The sequence below is a fragment of the Bombus pyrosoma genome, linkage group LG14 (assembly GCF_014825855.1).
Source record: "Bombus pyrosoma isolate SC7728 linkage group LG14, ASM1482585v1, whole genome shotgun sequence".
NCBI classification, from domain to species: Eukaryota; Metazoa; Arthropoda; class Insecta; order Hymenoptera; family Apidae; genus Bombus; species Bombus pyrosoma.
Genome location: NC_057783.1, coordinates 10,396,434 through 10,416,207, shown reverse-complemented (window position 1 = coordinate 10,416,207; position 19,774 = coordinate 10,396,434). Strand labels below are relative to the sequence as shown.

At 36.6% G+C, this 19,774-nt stretch overlaps 1 protein-coding gene across 3 annotated transcripts in view; it reads right to left on the bottom strand.

Annotated features, from left to right (window-relative positions):
* Positions 1-19,774, bottom strand: part of LOC122575198 (neuronal acetylcholine receptor subunit alpha-7-like) — a 162,938-nt gene that overhangs the window by 75,993 nt on the left and 67,171 nt on the right. The window lies entirely within an intron of this gene.

Genomic DNA, 19,774 nt, shown 5'->3' with positions numbered 1-19,774 from the left:
CAAAAAACGTTGTGCGTCTATTATTTCCTCATAAATCGAAAGAAACTTTTCGGACAACCTAATACTATACGAGCGAAGAAGAGTTCCTCTAACCGGAGAGTTTGACGATGGTGTAGCAGTAGGAATATTTCCGACAGTAAAACTATTGGATGAACATAACGCAAAAATGATTGATGAATTAGCGAAATCTCGTTGTGCGTACGAAGAACGTTCGTGATAATCCTAACCTGGATAGAAACCGTACATAAATTACAAGGGACTACACTAGATGGAGCTATAATTGATCTTGAAAGAATTTGCAAAGAACCAAATCTACGTCGCCCTTAGTCTTGTGCAAAGTGTAGACGATCTAGCCATATCTGATTTAGCACCGAACATAAATTCTTAATAAACCGCATGACGAAGGAACGCTTGTAGATACGCAAAAATTACGAGGACTCCTTTCGCAAAGATATCGCTGAAGTCTACTATCTACGACCAACGTGTAACGAAATGATCCAAGTACGCTGGAAACGACACAGATCAAATCAGCATTGAGTGACAAGTCTATGTACAGAAACGGACGATGTACGCTTCCAGAGGCAATTTTGTAAAGAAACTGTCCAATTTCGTCGCTTCCAGCGACAAGTCTGTGAAGAAACGATCAAACACAGTGAAACGAAATTGGCGAATAATAATAATTCATTTGTTCAATAGTTAAGAGCATAGTTGGCGGTCAGTTAGTTAATTTGCTTAGTAATCAAAAACGAGGAAGCGGAAAAAATTTTGCAAATCAATTGGCAACTATTCCACCAAGATGTAAAATCATCTCGGTAACTTATTCAATCCAGTGGAATCGGGGAATATACATAAAACGTAGATTTTTTAAAAAAAGGATTGTTTACAGAAAACTAACTTCAAAAGATTTTGTAACCGTACTCTACGAGATGCATTTTGATTGGTCAAGCCGTTCCAGAGAAATCGACGAATATACACAAAATCGAAAGACAAATATTAGTTTTTTTTTTAAAAAAGAAGTTTACAATGACTAAATCGAAACATTTTTTTAACCAACCAACGGGGCCAACGAGGAAACATAAAAAAGAATCCCTACAAAATATAAAAAAGGGATCATTCCGATTGGTCAATCTGTTTTGGAGAAGTCGGTGAACTTATATATATATTATATACTACTTATATATACTTATATATATATATATATATATATAAAAGAAAAATATATATACATACGCGTCTAATTGAGATACTTTTCTTCTTTTCCGAAGTCAACACAATGGTATATTTCCTTATCCTTTTTCTCTTCTTTTTTTTAACGTATATTAAAAGAGGAAATCTACGTTTTGTAAACTAAAAGTAAGATAAACAAGAATGTAGAAATAAATATACGATTTATTTACTTTGGAAGAGAAGTGAAAAATATTTTATATATAGGTACATCGGAGAGAACTTTGGCGTGTTTTTCTTTTTTACGTTATACTTGTTTATTCTTCCCTTAGCTTGTGTCAGGCAGAACAGAGGTGATGAGATATTTAAGAGCAAGAAGTATTGTTGTAAACGGCCAAATGGTTTCAATTAATGAGAAGCACCGAAGGAAATTTTTCTCTCATACATATTAATCACCGCATTGTAAAAGGCTTCACAGCGTGTTAGATTTGAAATGCAACAGAGTAATCAAAGAGTTCTGATAGCAGTGTATATTATTCATGAGCGTCGCGAAAATTTATGCAAAATTATACACGTTTGTCACGATCCTAGTGTGAAAAACGATGCTACCAAAAGGAAACTTTTGCGGCGAATGAATGTTGATTTAGCTTCAAGACAAAATTGGAATAAACGTCATTAAAGAAAATTTCTTTTCTACGCCGAGCTTGTAGCTCGGTTGATGTGTATTCTTCATTTTTCCTTGAATACATCAAAGAAGGAAATAATATTTCTTCGATAACACTCAATTCATAATTAAATATCATCATTTTATCGTAACGTATTAATTGAAACCAATTACATCAAGAATTGTAGGTGAAATCGTTAATATCTATAACGCTGTTTGATTTTATTAAACCAATATTCTCAAATTTCAATAAGTACTGAGAAAATTTCGTCTCTCTGTTGTATCGTACTTTCTTTGCTGATTATCTTCTTTTCGCATTTTATTCATACGTCGCCGGTGTTTTCTTCTATCCTTGCTTGCGGAAGATCAAAACACGAATGTCGTTCCGATAATGGACCGTACAAAAAGAGTCAACTAAATCAGAAAGTAAAAAAAGTAGCTCAAACTTTTTAAACAGTGTCGAAATAGACATTGTCGGGTAAATCATATGTTTTCTAATGTGAGTCCTCTTTTTCGTTAACATTAATATTCATATTTAAATGATATAAAACAGTTTTTTAATTTTTTGATTCTATTTGTAAATATAACAAAAAATATTAAAAACTCTAGAGTTTGAAACAGATGAATGGAGTTAGAATTTTTCAAAGTTTAATTTCGGTTATGGAAAATCGCAATATTTTAGCATCGAAGAGTCAACACCTGTTTTAGCGAGAATTACGCGTTGCAGTTGTTTGGAATTCTCGTATTACATAAGCTGCACGGTGATTTCGCATTAGGGACTTCTTTCTGTTTCTTTTCTCTGTACTGCCCCCGTTTCAGTGCCACGAAATCTTGCATCCCCAAAAGCGTGCAGTCGAAGCGAATGCCAACTTCATATTTTCCTTTGCCTGATGTTTGCCCCTTCGTACATTCCCTTTTCTCGTTCCCGATATCGTGGCGCAGTGCGAGCAAAGGAATAAGGGTACGATCACATCTGAACAATCAAAGGCGAAGAAATGACGCCAGTGAAATAGAAATCTTAAAGAGGGTCGCGGATAAACCGCATAAAATATTTTAGTCAACGTTATAAACGTTGGAAATAAAATTTGTTAACGTATTATATCACTCAACAAGGATTAATTACGCGTTGTAGTATCGCAACAAATTTGTTAATAAATTAAAGTACATTTTTTTGTAAATAAAAAAGACAGACTACTTACTGAAAGACAAGAATTTTCATAATATTCGAGTGCAACGTCGATAGATATCAAGTTTTATCGACAACGTAGATTGAATGTAGTACGACAAAGTCGTTCAGCATCGTGTTTCATTTACGATAAATGGAATTTTGCAATTCTGAATAGTCTGTAATTGCGGACGAGTTCGTCTAAAGCTATTCATTTTCCAGAAACTTGTGATGCATGTATCTACTATTATGAAAAAGAAATATCGGCAAACGCATCCTGCTATTTTTTGATAGTAATGCGCGCATTAGTCGACGATACTCTTTTTCCCTTGAATATCTCTTTTCCCCCATGTGACACAACTTCTTCATGCCATTAATGGCCAAGCAAAAACGAAACTCGTTTCCACAGAGTTTCTCTCTCGTGATTTATATTATAAAATTTTGCTAGAGTGCAGCGTGAATGCGAATAGTTTCTTCCTCATACAGAAGTTATATAAAGGTAATTATCAAGCAGGTTCTCTGTACTAATAGTTTCTCAACAATGGACACGCCTTTAATAATTAATATTAGAAGTATCAAAGAGTTTGACCCTTTTAAGTATTCCTTTTCTATATCTATTTACTGAGAAATCATTAAAGAGCTCGTATTTAAAATAAATTTCAAGCATTAACACGCCATGATTGCGATACGTTGAATATTTTTAATTCGATATCGTTTCGCAATAAACCTGCGGCACAAAAAAGAGGTAGCACATGCATGAATGGCGTTTGCCAATGTAAAGTGTAGCACGTACAGGCAACGTCTGGCTGGCTTTCCTGGAAAATTTAAATACGAGTAATAGAAGTTTTATAGGCCACAAAATCCGGAGTCCGGTCTACCTACTGCGTGTATAATATCGCCGTGTGTCGAATATGCAATAATGAAATTAAATTTTGATCGGCGGATTTTGCGGAAACTGAATCCGGTGAGTTAGCCAAAAGCGGAGATTTTGAACATTCTTTGTTATTACGTCGCATTCTTTTCTTTTTTTAACTTCCGGGGTGATTGAAGGTGTTTGGTAGAGGAAACAGAGAAAAGAAAAAAAGATTCCTCCTCGGAACGTTCTGGTGAAATACGAACATTTGCATATCTCGGAAACTGGCCGCGGCAGTTGAGATTTTTCGCTAGCATTTGCATTCTAATTAAACGAAAGATAAAATAACGGTGACTTTTTTAATCATCAGAAATTCATATATATATATATGATAGGAAAATTTAAATAAGAGCTTTGTTTTTGAAACTTATCGGTAAGTGAATCGAGATGTTGAAATTGAAAACGATGTAAATACCAAAAGGGGAGATTTCCAATAGAAACAAAAAACGCGTTTATATCCGCTTCTTCGCTTATATAGTTTAACACTCAAATATAGATTTTCTACGGAATCTGTTCCATCTTTACAAGTTTAGTAACTATATTTTTGCGCTGATATAGGGTATATTTTGGAGCTGATTTGAGTAAAATGCGTGAAGACGTTAAAACGAAGGTCTATATACCGTCAGGCTTCCGTAGATTATTAAATTCTATGTAATCAAACCGCAGCACGTCGCTGTCTTTCGTTTCAAAACGTGAAAGAACCTCTGACAGAGCCTGTGGGGAATACCCGTGTTGAATAATGAGAACTCAAGGCATCAATTGCACACCAGAAATTTTTCGATAATGCTCTTTCGTGTGTTATCCTCGCGTTCATAAACGTGTCAGAATTTTCCAACAATTCATCGAGGATTCGCTTTTACCAGTTTTCGTTACCATTGTTCCGCCCCATTTCACAATTTACGCTGGAGATATATGAATTTTTTCGAGTGTCTCTTCTTTTAAATATTCGTCCGGGTAGATATTAGTGGTACTTAATAACATCCTCATAGTCGCCAAAAAAAAAAAAAAAAATAAATCTTCTACTAGTCACGAAAAAGAATTTTCTGTAGGTGTACGAAGTAGTACAAACCCGTATTTAATTAGACGTGCATCGTTTTATGCCTAATTTCATAGATGAAAGACCCATTGTGCATCTTGAATCCAAGCTAGCGCAAGGTTTTAACCAGAAGATTGCTTTGCTTATTAATGCGATTGTACGTATCTGTACAACGTCCATTTTGCGTAGTTGCGAAAGATTGCCAGAATTATGAAAAATAATAAATTCTTCGCAAGGAATTTCAAACTTATCACGCCGTAAACATCGTTTGTTCGAGGTAGATGACATCGAAGTTCAAAAGCTCCTTGTTTGGTATATATTTTTATATAGTAAATTGTTACAGTAAGCACTTTATAGATCAGGACACGAGAGACGTCGATTATTTCTCACAAGTAAGTAACACTTTTTGATGCCACGATAAAAATCGCGGAAGTCGCAAAAAATACGAGGCGGAGTCGCAGAGCAGCACAGCGGTACGAAAATGGTGGTAATCAAGCTGCATTTGCGGTTCTGCGGAGTTGCACGGTTCGAAAGTAACGGATCGTAAAGGACATAACGGTAAGAAGACAGAGGAGAAAGAAAGAGAAACGCGGGGACAGGCCTGTAGGGAGTGCTGGCGCTGGTCGACTAATAAGAATTCACCCAGTAATTACACACCGGAGACCTTTTCCGCCGTGTTCTTCTTATCCGCTACCCCTTTGTTACGTTTTTCCAGTCTCTGCGAGGTTAACGAATAGGTGTCTGCTACTGCTCTAAGAAACAAGGAGGTCGTTCGAGGAGATCCACTTCCACGGATCTTCTGTCCCAACTTTATCACGATCAACTACTGCCCTGTCCATTTTAACTTGCGTTTTCGCCTGTTTTTTTGTCTAAACGTTATCCTCCATTCCAAACAACTACCAACTAGCAACTACCACTGACGCGTTTTGCGCTCTAAAAACCCCGATCGAGTTCTTCTCGAGAAGACCGTGAGGTACGTTGGTCGAAGTTGAAATGAGTTTTCAGTGTTCGGCAAGCGATATCCCCTTCGATAGCCGTTTTTCGTGAGCAAAGGAAACAAGAGGATAGCGGTGATGGTCTGTTCTAACGCTCAGAAAAGAAATAAGAAGCGAATGCAACGAATGCTGGCGAGAATCGTACATACTCGTACCTTATCTAACATTTGCGGAGTCTCGGTGGCTAAGCTGTTCCACAAATCCTTTATTCTGATGAATCTTATTTCTCGTGTAATCCTTGGATACTCGGAGACTGGTTGAAAATCGCGTTGGTCTTCCTCTCTCTCTCTCTCTCTCTCTTCTTTTTCTTCTTCTTCTTCTTCTTCTCTTCCTTTCGTTCTTTCAGAATTACTCGGAGCTGCTGCCCCGGTATCTGAGTTTCGACCGAGCAGGGAAACCACATTCAATTCCAAATAACATCATCGATCGGCCACTTGGTTTAATGTGATCAATGAGCATGCGTTACTGTCTGTATCCGCGATACGAAGCGTGTGCGCTCCGACTAGGGTAGTTGGCTCTTCTTTTTTCGCGCGAATCAGCAGAGTTTCATTTGAAATTAGAGTTGGAAGGAAAAAGAGACGAAGAAAGGAAAAGAAAGGGATGGATGGATATCGCAGAGCGACAGATCATCCCTCTCCTTTTCTCATTTGCATACCCCGCTGTTTCAGCAATACACCGGCCTAGCTTTCCGTTCGTTTCAAGGACATCGCTCGGAATCCCGCGTGGATTACACAGAGTCGGCCAGAATGATATTCGCACGCCGCTAACAACGATTTATTCATCGGTCACAACCGTATGGAATACGCCACGACGCGACGTCTTTCCAGCAGCGAATTAATAGGCCGGATTAAAACACGTCAGCCGCGCCAATTTAAAGTCGCTCTACTTCCATTAGAGTTAGAAACCACCTCCAGGGACTCGTGTTGTGGATTCGATATCGTAAGACCAACTGGCTGGTAATTAAACGGTCACCATCGTTGCTAGGCGCGATGCTTATGCTTGATTGATCTGTTGATCGTGCGAAAAGTTTGAAATTGAACTCGGGCAGCGAATAAGATTTGCTGGAGTTTACGAATATACTTCGGAGATATGAAGTAGCTTGGTAAAGTACCGCGCAGAATGATGTATGCGAAGCTTACATTCCTTTGACTTCGTAATTTATGACTACTGTGGATTTTGGAGTTTCCAAATATCCAGGGATTATATATGTATATTAAGTAGAAACGATAACAAGAATATTAATAGATGCGGAACAAATAAAAAATGATATCTTGGTCCTGGAGATAATGAATTTTATATTAGGTCCTCTCGTTTTTTCTTTCTGTTCAAACGTACTTTACATATTTAAAGATATCTTTCGTTACTCTGCTCTTGACGTCTTTTCCATTTCTTTCTTTCAAGTAACCAACGTTTCTTTGATTTGCCCCGAAATTAAAGCAAATGAATAACCACGAATGGTACGGTAAATAAATAACGAGGACGAAATTATAAAACGGTTCGAACGAAGCGGGAAATTTTTAAGAGTGGCGTAAACAGAATTAAAGATGCACGGTAAATTAGCCCCGAAGGGAATTAAAATCCGGCGCTGAATAGGATTTCTTCCTATCCTTTGCACACTTAGTTGCGTGCGAAAGCAACTTCCCGATTCACGAAAGCGTGCTTTCAAGGCTTGTTAACTACATGTATCAGGAGTGTGGCCGAAAGCCGAAGAATTGCGCGTTCGTGACGTGGTGTTAATGACATAGTCAAGAATTCGCAGCTTGAACACGCACGGGAGATGATGTCTTCATAAAAGGAGAGACTACGAAGCTTTCTCGAAAAGATTCCCCGAGCGAGTTTAGACGGACACACGACATGTCGTTGAAAAAAGATTCCCTCAGCGTGGAAATATTATTTCCCAACATTATCACGATTGTATTCCCAGAGTGGACGTTTTTCTCCGCACGGATCGTTCCAGGTTTTGTTTCAGTTGCAATTCTCGTGCGTCTACTTTTTTGCAATTGGACTTTGAATTTCTTAATTTAAAAAATCCCACAAGAGAGTGCTGTTGACTTGTTTCCTTGTTTTCTCCGTATTCCCTTTTCTTTTCCCTTTTTTTTCCTTTTTTTGAAGGATAAAATTACTTTGTCGACGGTTTCGTCGAGCTTCGTAGTAAGCAGGTAAAAGACAATGGGTTGTGGAAGTGTACAGAAAGTGGAATTTAAATGATGTATAAAGAAAAAAAATTACTCGATACAAAATTCTTTTCGTGAGAATCTCTATAGCATTGCACGTTTGCTACTAGATGCAAATAGAGCAGTGCAGATTCAGTAGTCAGTAGTCATAGATTAAATGTTCCGTAATTTACTCCATTTGTATATATTTAAATAAAGTTCATATAGACTCCTATTTTCTTAAACGAGAGATACAACAAAATTTCATTTTCTCGCAGGATACGAAACGCCTTGTCTGAAATAGTTTCTCAAAATTTTTCTTAAAATTACCATTGCAGTGGCGTTACGTACGTCCCTGACGATTGAACGATCTAACGAAGTTCCGAAAAGCGATAGGAAGGCATTCTGCTGAAACCAGATTTGTCGTCTATTGTAGACCGAATAGGTGGCTACACACAAACATTCTTTCACACGAAACTAGATCGTTCCGTATCAAATCTGTGGTGAGATAGATGCACGACTACACATCTATAAATACACAGGGCTCGGTGAACTTGCGCCGAGATTCCGGTGAAACCTTAATGACTTTTTGTACCCTCCAGCCATCCACTTTATTTTAAGGGCACTGTAAATAACTGTAGACTGTCTGTCTCGAAAGTTTTTGTCGTATTTAATTTTCTATTCTACATTTGTCCGAGCATAGAAATAAAGCGGCGTAAATAAATAAACGCCAACTACTCTAACTAGTTGATGAATAATTACAAAAATGGCGAATTCGATGACATAGAATGATTAAATGGATAATTAATATCGGCGAATAGAAAGATTTCAGCCCTGATGATAATCTTCCATTCAATTATGGAACTCCGGGGCTCGATATTTTATTTCTACGTTGCTGAGAGAATCTCTGTATGTGCATTATGACATAAATCGTGAGATTCGAATAATTGATCCATGAATTAATTACAAATGTCTACAGTTCTATTTTTCTTGTGATAGAACTGAATATGAAATCTCGATTTGTCGGTATATCGTTGAATATTCTATAAGAAAAGTGTAGAATACGAACATCTACGATCAATCGATAATTCATGTAAGAGATAGACGAAAAAGGAGGTGGTACCTGCTGTGCCATCTGGTGCTCACTAAAAAATTAAAAGGAATTAACGTAGAGCAGGTGGAGAGTATTTGATGCACAGCTGATGGCGCTACTTCGCTTATAATGTGATTTTAATTTTCTAAATCTCGAAAATCATTACGTCGGAAAGTTTTATCGGAATAACTAAATTTTTAATCGGTTCAATTTACTGGCTATATCATCGAGTGTTACCGGAAAAGTTGCGAACTGCTTTAAAACTTCCTTTCCATGCAATTGCCTTTTCCCCGCGCTGACTATTTATCGCGGAACGATTCTTGGATTTTTTTAAAGAAGAAAAAAAGTAGAACGTAAAAAGAATGTTCTGTCCAATTTGAATTCCTTTTTTCATTTAGTTAGAGACTCTTTAATAGATAACAGAGGAATTGAAATTTTTGGTTTGTTTGTGTTAAAATAGAAAGTTATAATTTATAAAACTCAATCACGGTAATCATTCGCGTTTAGAAGGAAATTACGCTTTTACGATATTCGTTTCGCTTTCCCGCGGATGTTGCTACAAACGGACGTAGCACCCTTAATCACGCTTATGAAAAAACGATCAGCACAAAGTCGCATTAAAAGCGCATTAAGAATTACTCACACACTTCCAATCATGGAAGCGATTTGAATTTTCCGCCGTTCGGAGAAATTAAAAGAAAAGGAAGAGGAAAAGTAGAAAAAAAGAGAAAGAATATAATTACCGAATCCAAAAGCAATCGAACGTAATTAACGAACTTTCTACTCGTACTGCTCCCAAGGAGGAACACTTTCATTGCTTCCCTCATTTTCCAGGCGATTATTCGACCAGGTCGGTTTCCATGACCCACTTGAAATTTATGCTTTTAGAGGGGAGGGAGAAGTTTCGAAGGTCCCGACCGTGGCGAATATTCAACGGGACTAACTGTTAAGTGCCCAAAGACACGATTTCTCGGTTATGCAGCGGCAATTCCTGGTACGTCCAGGATGTGTTTGACCTTGTCGTTACATCGTTAACCAGAGATATTCGCTTATCGGGGATTGCTCTCTCGTAACCGGTCAATCAAGCGCATCGTAAATAGATTTAAACTTCCGTCGACGCGATCGAGCTAATCGGAAGCTTTTCCCCTTGTTCCGGCCGTCGCGTTGGCAACCTCCTAATGGAAATTAAAATGTTGTAAAAACGTCCGAGTCGAAAGAAACTTCTCATTTCGAGTTTGCGATCGCGTTTTTGACGAAACGTTAATTTGAAATGCCACTAATCTATTTAATTCGCGGCAATGGTATATGAAGCGTACTGTTGACTTTTTACCGGTCGAAATTTTAGTTAGAGTACTTCCATTTTCTAGTACTCTCGCTAGGAATTCTCATCCGAGTAAAAAAGTTTTCCAGCGGGCAAGTGATGTTCCGGCACTGAAGGCAAACGAATTACGGGGAAATTTCGTTTCGAAACGATAAGCAGAAAAATCGTAAAATATTCGATCTATGTGGGAAATATTTTATAAATAATATTATTTCAGTCTCAGGAAATTATGCATTTTAGAAGATAATTAAAAAATTAAGTTAGAAAACGTGGAGTTGAATTGATAAATGATGCAAATACAAGAAGCAAAGATTTCCAATCGAAATAAACGCGTTCATGACAATTTTGCCAATCACATCGTTTACTTGTTTGACGTTTTTCGTCAAGGGACCGTTTCAAATTGTGATATTTTCGTATAGAAAACCGTGAAATCTTGTCCGAAAGTTATTGTACATAGAGTTGGATGATATTTCTTAAATACATAAAGAAAACGAGGAAACGATAACTTTGGTTATCCTGCGGAACGACTGCGGTGTTCGACGTTCGTTAGACACTTCGTCTTCTGTTCTGGAACTCATTAAACTCGTTAAATCACTTAATGGAAATAAACTTGCTTGGACGTTTCACGAGTCACTGTAGGTCATTCCTTATCCGAAACACGTTCAATTATAAAAGTTCCAGGCGATTATTTTGTAAAACGATAGAAAACATTACATCGTCAAAATGGTATTTTACAATCGACACGAAATTGCCACAGTTATATCGTATATTTTGTACTATAAATTTGCGTAGATAAAATCACCTAATTAAAGTTCATTTTAAACTAATTCATCTTTCGTTTAGTAGTGACAGAAGTTAAATAGGGATACTGTCATTTGTATATAGTAATAAAATGATATCCGAAATTCCGTGCATCAAGGCATCAAAGGTTTTACACGGAAACTTGTTTGAGGATGGTGACAGGAAGCAAACAGCGTAACGATATGACGATAAAGGATGATTAAGTGCTATTCTAGTAGAAACCTACTCCATATTGCATGTTAATTGGATCGCGGTTAATTAATCGTCAAACGTTTCGAAAGGGACAGAAAGCTTTTAAGAGACACGGGATGTCCTTTGTTGCTGTTCTATCTTTTTGTTACGTCCGTGTCCGTGAAATGCATCCTTAATAAGCTTATTAGTTTGATCTATTTTCTGAATCGCGTAATTATTTAATCATTTTTAGAAATGATACACAATGAAACACAAAAATAATTTTAATTTAAATGTTAATTTAAACGTTAATTTTCATTCAACGATAAGTAAGAACACGAATCGCTCTTTACAGTACCGGTTCCACTGTATTGTAAATCACGCTTTTGTATTCTACAATTCGTTACTACCTAAGGAATTGAAAAAGTTGGTGAAGATTGTTTTCGTTCTGAACTTCTTAATTATAAACTATAGGGATACCCATCGTTCAGGAACAGATAACTTTGCGAAGAGGAACAATTAAATGGAAACGAGATCAGCCTTAATTGGATCATATCGGAATTATGGTTGTCGTGCTTCGCTAATACAGACCACTGGCCATCGATCGATGAACACACGTTTGCTGCTTTTCACGCGATCGTAATTCACAGCAGATCATCCATATAGATGTGTGTGTATAATAGTATTTGTAGCGCAAGTTGATGCGCGTATTTCCAGGAGTATAGCACCTGTCTACTAATTACTATCAGTGGGGACAGTACATTTGTCCGGGTCCTCTGGTTGGATAAGCCTGAAACCACCCACGACGAACGTAAACATGGAGAACCGTATTGAACTAAACTACCGTCGAGTTTGGCTTACGCTGTCGTACGTTCATTAGGAGCAGGTGAATCTATATATTTACGGATCTCTCTTCTGTTCGTAGTTTCTTACAAGATTGCCATTATCCGTTTTGCGAAACAATTCTACAACGATCAAGTATCTCGGTTATTAATTTTTCTCACGCTTGAGCTTGGGTTTGTTGAAGCTTCTGCAGCAACGTTTAATATTTCATCGGAGTGCTGGTTGACCGCTTTAGACTCAAGCTGCGATCCTATTTAAAAACTCATTAGTAACCGAATTGTACGTAATATTACGATTGTGTTGGAATTTTTTATGACGGTTCTTCAAATGAAACTTGTATTTTTGATGGTAATATTGCCCATATTAAAACTCGCTTACTTTCGTCTACTGTGCTATGAGAAACGTTTCGCTAAGTTTAGACGAATATCCCTTGAATTTTCATCGTGTCTCTTCGTGCCTTAAGTCTCACGAAGTTATGCAAATATAGGGTATCATGTGGATGCACTTTCTAGTCAGATATAGTCTGAACAAAGTTCTCTCTCCGCTCCCCCTTCTCTCACTCTCGCACACACACATACACTCTCTCTCTCTCTCCTTGTGTGCATGCATGAATATACTACCTGCCTACTAATTACTGCCGCTGGAACAGTGCCTTGGTCCAGATCCCGAGCTAAGATATCCCTCGTATGAAACCATACGTCAAACCAGCCGATTGTAATAACACATCGGTGCTATAGCGCACGCATATCTGAACACATACATGCTAATATTCGCGGCTAGGTCTGCCTGTATATGAATAGAAATGGCACGCAACTGTCGTTAATTGCGCCAGCTTCGAAATTTCCTAGCAATTTTCGCGTTGTAAAGGCTACGTACAACTATTAGGTTGTCCGAAAAGTTTCTTCCGTTTTATGAGAAAATAATAGACGCACAACGTTTTTTGTTTTATGTTATTTTGTCGAATTACGTACGATCCATTTTGTTCTGTTGAGGTAAACACCGCGACATTTCACAAACTTGGTTTCTCGTTTGTAAGAGGGTGCACTGTTGTAAAAAACACGTTTACGAAAGAAGGACACTTTTCAACTACAACCTAATATGTACACACTTCGGTACTCGGTATTCTTCAGTAAATATTTCTATTGCGAAAACGATAATTCTTTTCGTTATGTAGCTTCAATTTTATGTAGCGTGATAATCTCGTAAACGAGATACATTTCTGTTGCGTTAAATTTTGTTTGCAAAGTGTGCACGATTTTCGATAAATTGAAACATACATTTGGGACAACTCTCTCTATAGGCGTGCCAATCAAGCGTATCAATTGATAGATTTTCATCTAGAGTATTGCCATTTTATTTGCACAGTTCAATCGAAGGCTTGACGAAACTTTTTTATTCGTTTACCGAAGAAAAGGTTAATCATTTGTTAAAGGTTATACATTTGTGTAAATGAAACGTCAAATAAGAGATCGCCGAGGGATTAAAAGGTAATTATAACCGTCGAGGAACAAATGAAAAAGGGGACAAGGGGCGAAATTGAAATTCCATAAATCAAATCCGACGCAAATCGTGATTGAATCGTACATACTATCATTTCCTAGAAATTCAAGCAACACAGCAATTCTCGGTTATCTGTGGCAGCGATTCACCGGGTATTATGGAAATGTAAAGATATACATAATCGACGAACAGTTTGATTTGCCATTCCCACTTCTTCCATTATCCATCGTATGTGCCTTGTGCCAAAATAAGAGTGCGAGGTTTATTACAAAAATTGTTCTGCAATCTTTTATTTTATATTGTCAGTCGTTAATTTATTTCCGCGCTACACTGATTAGTAGTTTCAGAACTTGTCCGGGTGATTTATAGTAGACTGAAAACATATATTAGCGACTTTGTTGTAGAGTTCCGTATTCGGTAGACGGAGTATAATGAAGTTGGTATAAGCTGCATAGATGAAAGAGGAAACGTAATTATCTACATCCGTAGATTTACAGATGTAGAATGGTTTGTAATTGCATCGTGACTTCTCTTCGTGAGCTCGTTGGAGCTACCAGCAAGATGAGGATCTTACAATTTTAAGAACCCATAAAAAGGTTTTATCGACTGTGGTCGATGTAGGTCGTGCAAAAATACAAGCTGGTCGAGAATTACTAGGATTCACTGACCCTGTAAGATTTATTTATTATTATTATTATTTATTCATATTTATTAAAACGTAATCAGTAAATTTAATTCATTCTCGTTCTATCTCCAAGCCTGTTGTTAGGTTAATGTCTTTTTCGAAGAATTCAGAAGAAATAATCAAATATATAAATATATAAATAATAAAATAAATAATAATAATAAATAGGAAAAGTTTTTGTTTTTATTTGATAAATATGGTGATATTACGATTGGATACAGTTAGTTTCTCATTTTATTGTTCTGCGTATGAAAATTCTCATATTCTGACCTTCCATTCGGAAAAATGACTTAAATTGCCGGATAAGGTCTATAAATCGTCTAACTTTAATTCAGACTGATGGTGATGTAATTAGAGACAACATTCCGGGACCAAACTATCCCGGAACTACTTCAAGTTTAACAGGAAAGAATGCGTGATAGATTGTGGTGGTTTAATCGTTGCAAGAAGAACAAAATGTCGAAAGTTCATTTTCGAACCTCTTGACGGATTATCAGCGTCATTTCGTTCAACCACAAATATTTCACGTGGAACATGAGAATTTCAAATCATTAATAATCTAGTTTCGTCACAAGAAAATTGGTTAAAACTGTATCATATATTTTATAATTATTATTGATAACTTTATAATTATTGCGATATTAATTGGAAAAATGTGTACTTTCGGCAACATTTATGTTATTTTTGTTTTTATATTTTTTCCAAACTCACATGAATATTCATAGCACTTTATATACATAATATTTCTCTGAATTTCAATGCATAGCACGATGTCCAATAAAAATTATTTAACATTTCGTGAAAGGTATTCTTTGAGTTTATAGTTGGCGAAAAATTACATTTTTGGTAAGCAGTAAAAAGGTGCAACGTCGTTGGAATGTACATACTCGAGCGTGAAGATCCTCGTAATTTTCTCGTTCCTGAAGGATTGCTTCAATGTACTCGTAATTTTTGTATAAAGTGGCAGCTTGAGTAGAATTTAGTTTACGTCATGTGTTACAGTGATCGCGAAATACCAACGTAATAAATTATTTGACGTTTCTTTCTGCCGTGACAGTGACGAATAATTGATAAAAACTCGATTGACGAATACGTAGAGGAGAAATGGAAAGTTTCGAGGAATTTGTGTCCGTTGATGTTCGACGATGCATTAATCAACAGAGGAGAAAGGAAATTCGAAAAAGAAATAATTTATTGCCGCGAAATTCCAACGACAAACGAATGGGAAACTTTTTAAGGGGCAGAAAAATGGAAGTGGTAATGCAATTAGTCTTCTATATCATCTGTTTTATCGCTTTTTTTCCCTGTCCGACTCCCCATTTTGTTTTTGTCCGACAGCTTCCAGTCCTCTGTTACCTTTTGCGAAATTATTTTTCAATGTTTTCTGACTCGTCTAATTTTTCCGTTGCAATTTGAGGTTATAAGCAAAAATTTTTATGAATTATAGAATTATGGAATTCGTTACAATTATTTACAATACGAACTTTTATATTTTCAATTCTCAGTGCTTATCGTAGATTATTTTCTCGTAATATTAAATGTTCCTTATCGCATTATAATTAAAATTCTGTTGCGTAAGTAGTTGGTTTGTTTTAAGTTTGATATTGAGAAATTTTAAAAAATAAGCAATTCAATTATTTTCGATATCGTTAATAAAGTTTGGGAATTGTCCGCTTTCGTTTCGACCGACTCTATTTAAAACTGATACAAAGTAGATACTCGGTACCATTCCTCCGCGGTAAAATTTTCTTTTTATCTTAGTCTACGAAACTTTATTGCAATATTTCGACAAGGTAAAATATTGAACGAGAGTGTGATGTAATTTTACGGTAATTGAGATCGTGCAAATACAAAATTCTAATCCCTGCAATGAACTAAATATCTGTTCCCTTACACGTCAATAGACTTACAAGTTTCCTTGTGTTTCTAAGGAGGAACGAATTTAAAAGTGAAATTTCTTTTCAGAACTTCCACAATGTTCGTAAGCATTCACGTTGTATGCAATTTCGCTATTTACTTTCGCAAAAATTCATAAAAAATCATTTTCGCATAAACGATTCTGTTCTTTTAAAAAAGTTAGTCCTGCACCATCAAAGACAATAAAATGCACAGTATCTTCCTTTTGCAAAATTTTCTGCGACATTTTTCGTGCGGAATTCCCATCGCAAACGTTACAACGTCAAAGTCACGCATAAAAATGGTATAAAAATAATCTGGAGCAATATAAAGCGAAGTAGGTGCAGCACCGTTTTAAGAAGATTCGTAAGGAGACCTTTTTAAAATTTTAACGATCATTTAGGACTAATCGAAATTCCCATCTTACGAGTTCATCTAACCCGTTTTAAGAAAAGAAGATAAAGTTGGTATCGATTGATGTTTCACATATTCCGCTAAAATTTTTCCATGATAAAGTTTGTACCACCGAAGTAGTTTTCGCTTAAAATACCTGCACCGGTGTAACATAGAATAGGTAACATAACATCGCGAAAAGTGCAAGTTATTTTCTTTTCACGAGCAGTTATCCACGAAACATTTTGCCGCTGCTTACGACGGCTAATGGATAAACAGGTCTATAGTACGGAAACCAGGTTAATGGTAGACGATTTAGTCATATTCAATATGAACACCCTGAACGATATCGCGTTTATCTAGAATGTCGACTTAATGTCCGATAAAATCTGTATGTGTGTCAATATTCATGAGTTATGCAATTTTTTGATGTTTTCGGAGGAAAAATTACATCCGTTCCTCTTAGAAGGAATTTAAATCGAACGCAAATATCAAAATTGAGTTACACTAGTTCGATATTTTTTTGCAATACGCGGTTTCAATATTTTCGCGCTTTGAAACAAGGAAATTATAAAATTGTAATTTCACGATAAAAATATTTTTAACGAAATATATTGCAGAATATATAAATCTAATTTGTATATTCTATTTCCGTGACGCAATTTCTAATATTTATATAAAATTCTTCTTCTCTGGTTAGCCAGATTTAATTTTCTACAATCAACTGCTCCTAAATATTATGAGCGCGGTATATTTTATTCAAATTCAGGATCATTCCCGTTTATCTAATAACACGATAAATTATCTATCATGTGAAAATTCTGTGCAAATCCATACGGTAATTGCTACGGTATTTACATACAGGATGTTTCCGATCGATTGAATCAATGGTTGTTCGAAGTATTATCGTCTAGCGGAGAGCATTGTCGATTTCTTGACAACGTGGTAGTTGCCTCGATGAAACCTGGTCTCTTCTCCTTAAATGTGCCGTGGCGTTCCTGCATTGTTGCCGAAAGATAAACAGTTCCGAGTTACTGTGACAAAGTTAACGTCCTCCCAACAGACTCGTATCTGATCGTGACTCTACCACCGGTGATATTGAGTTTTACCGGAGCGAACAAAACGGCCGAATGCAGAGTTAAATAACCCGGTGCGGTCGACAGGAGCGCTATTCCCGGAAACATGAGTCCGTAATTTGAATCTGAACCCCCAAGAGGGCAGCAACTACCGGGAAAAAGGGAAACTCTTCAGCCGTATGCACCAGCATACCCGAGTTCTCTAACTTCGCTTTGATCCCAGTCCCTTTAAAACCAGGATTATTTCCTGCGGGAACAATTTCGTCAGGAACCATCCCCGAATAATTTTGATGCCACAGTAAAAATCATCAACGACCAACCAGAGTTTCAGCCATGTTGGGAATACTCAAAGTTGACGTGCCCTTTTCTTCCGGTTCTTCTTTTCTTTATTGTCCAAATATACATCCTTATTAGCATTTTAAAACTTCTACGCAGGTTGTTTTACAGAAAGTTCTCATATAAGTTTCTCTGCTTTCGTGAGGGGAAAAATTGGAAAAATCTTTTGTTGCCCAAATACACGTTCCTATTAGCATGTTAGCAGTTCTTCGCTATTTCATAGGTTTTTATGTTACCTTCCCGTATTCAAACATAAAAAAATTTGAACGATCCAATGATTGAAGCTTTTCTCGTTTAGAGAAAACAATTTCTATTTGATTTTTGAAGCTTTATTCGTTCGAGATAAATTCGTGCTTCAAATTTACGTCGATCCTTTAAATCGATCTCTTTTTTGGCGTAAATTAAAGTACGGAATCATGTTTTCTCTCTTGTTTTTTTTTATTCTGCTCCTAGATTCTCATTTGCACACAGTTAAGCAATAGCAACGTAGGAAAACGAATGTCCAATCGCCTGTGACCGAACGTATTTCATTGGTTAGAACGTACGAGGTTGTTTCACCAGGAAATCCGCTTCGTTCTCTATAAAATTAAATGCGATTTTATCACGTAGAACGAAGATAGTTATTTAGTATTTTTCTAACTTCGCGCCGTCATATATCCGGCATAGGAATCGATTTCCGTTGCGATTATTGCCTCAAGCTAAGTACAACACTTTCCTTTGCTTTTATCAAAAATTATAGTTTCGGATCGAAGAACAGGCTCATTTCTGTCCACGTACCGTTTCACTTGCAAATTGAAATGAAATCAAAATACGTAATCGAAAAAATCATATGTTTTATTACAATTAATATTTAAAATTAATTTATCATGTATTTCCGGAACGAATTAATTGAAATAGGTAAGGAAATTTGCTTATTCTACAACGCTGATGATTATAAACTCCCCATAGTTCAACTACATAGTCTACTTTCCGGTTACAAGTTTCTCGGAGAACATCTTGAAGTAATTCTCACGCTCAGGGAATATAACTCGCGATAAGGGTAATTATAGTCTGTTGTTGATCACGTCTTCGATACAGAATGCTATCTTACTACGGATAGGAACAATTTCCACCCACTATAGTAAAGGAATACCGTGGTTTCCAATGCGTGTGGACGTTACGCAAGGGTGAAAATCTAATTAGGGACACAAAAACCGGGTCCGATCGTCATGTATGTAGGTATTTCATAAGTAGATGAAGCGGAAAAAATTGCACGGGAAAGAGAAGTTGCCAACTATTTCGACACGTACCTAGAACGGGATATTGTGCAACGAACAAAATATGGTCCACACACGTGACGATGACATTAGTGGTAAATGGGTCAACGGGGCGGTGATTATATAGGTACATCTTTCGAAAATTCGAAGGAAACACCTATCTCTGTAAAAATTGAGTTGCTGCGAAAAGAAACCACCTCGAAAACATGTTTTCGAGCCAAGAGTTCGTGAGAAAATTGGAATCTTTTGTTAGATACGTCTTTCTTTATTTCCAGACTGTAAACTACACTGAGATATTTTATTTGTGATAGAA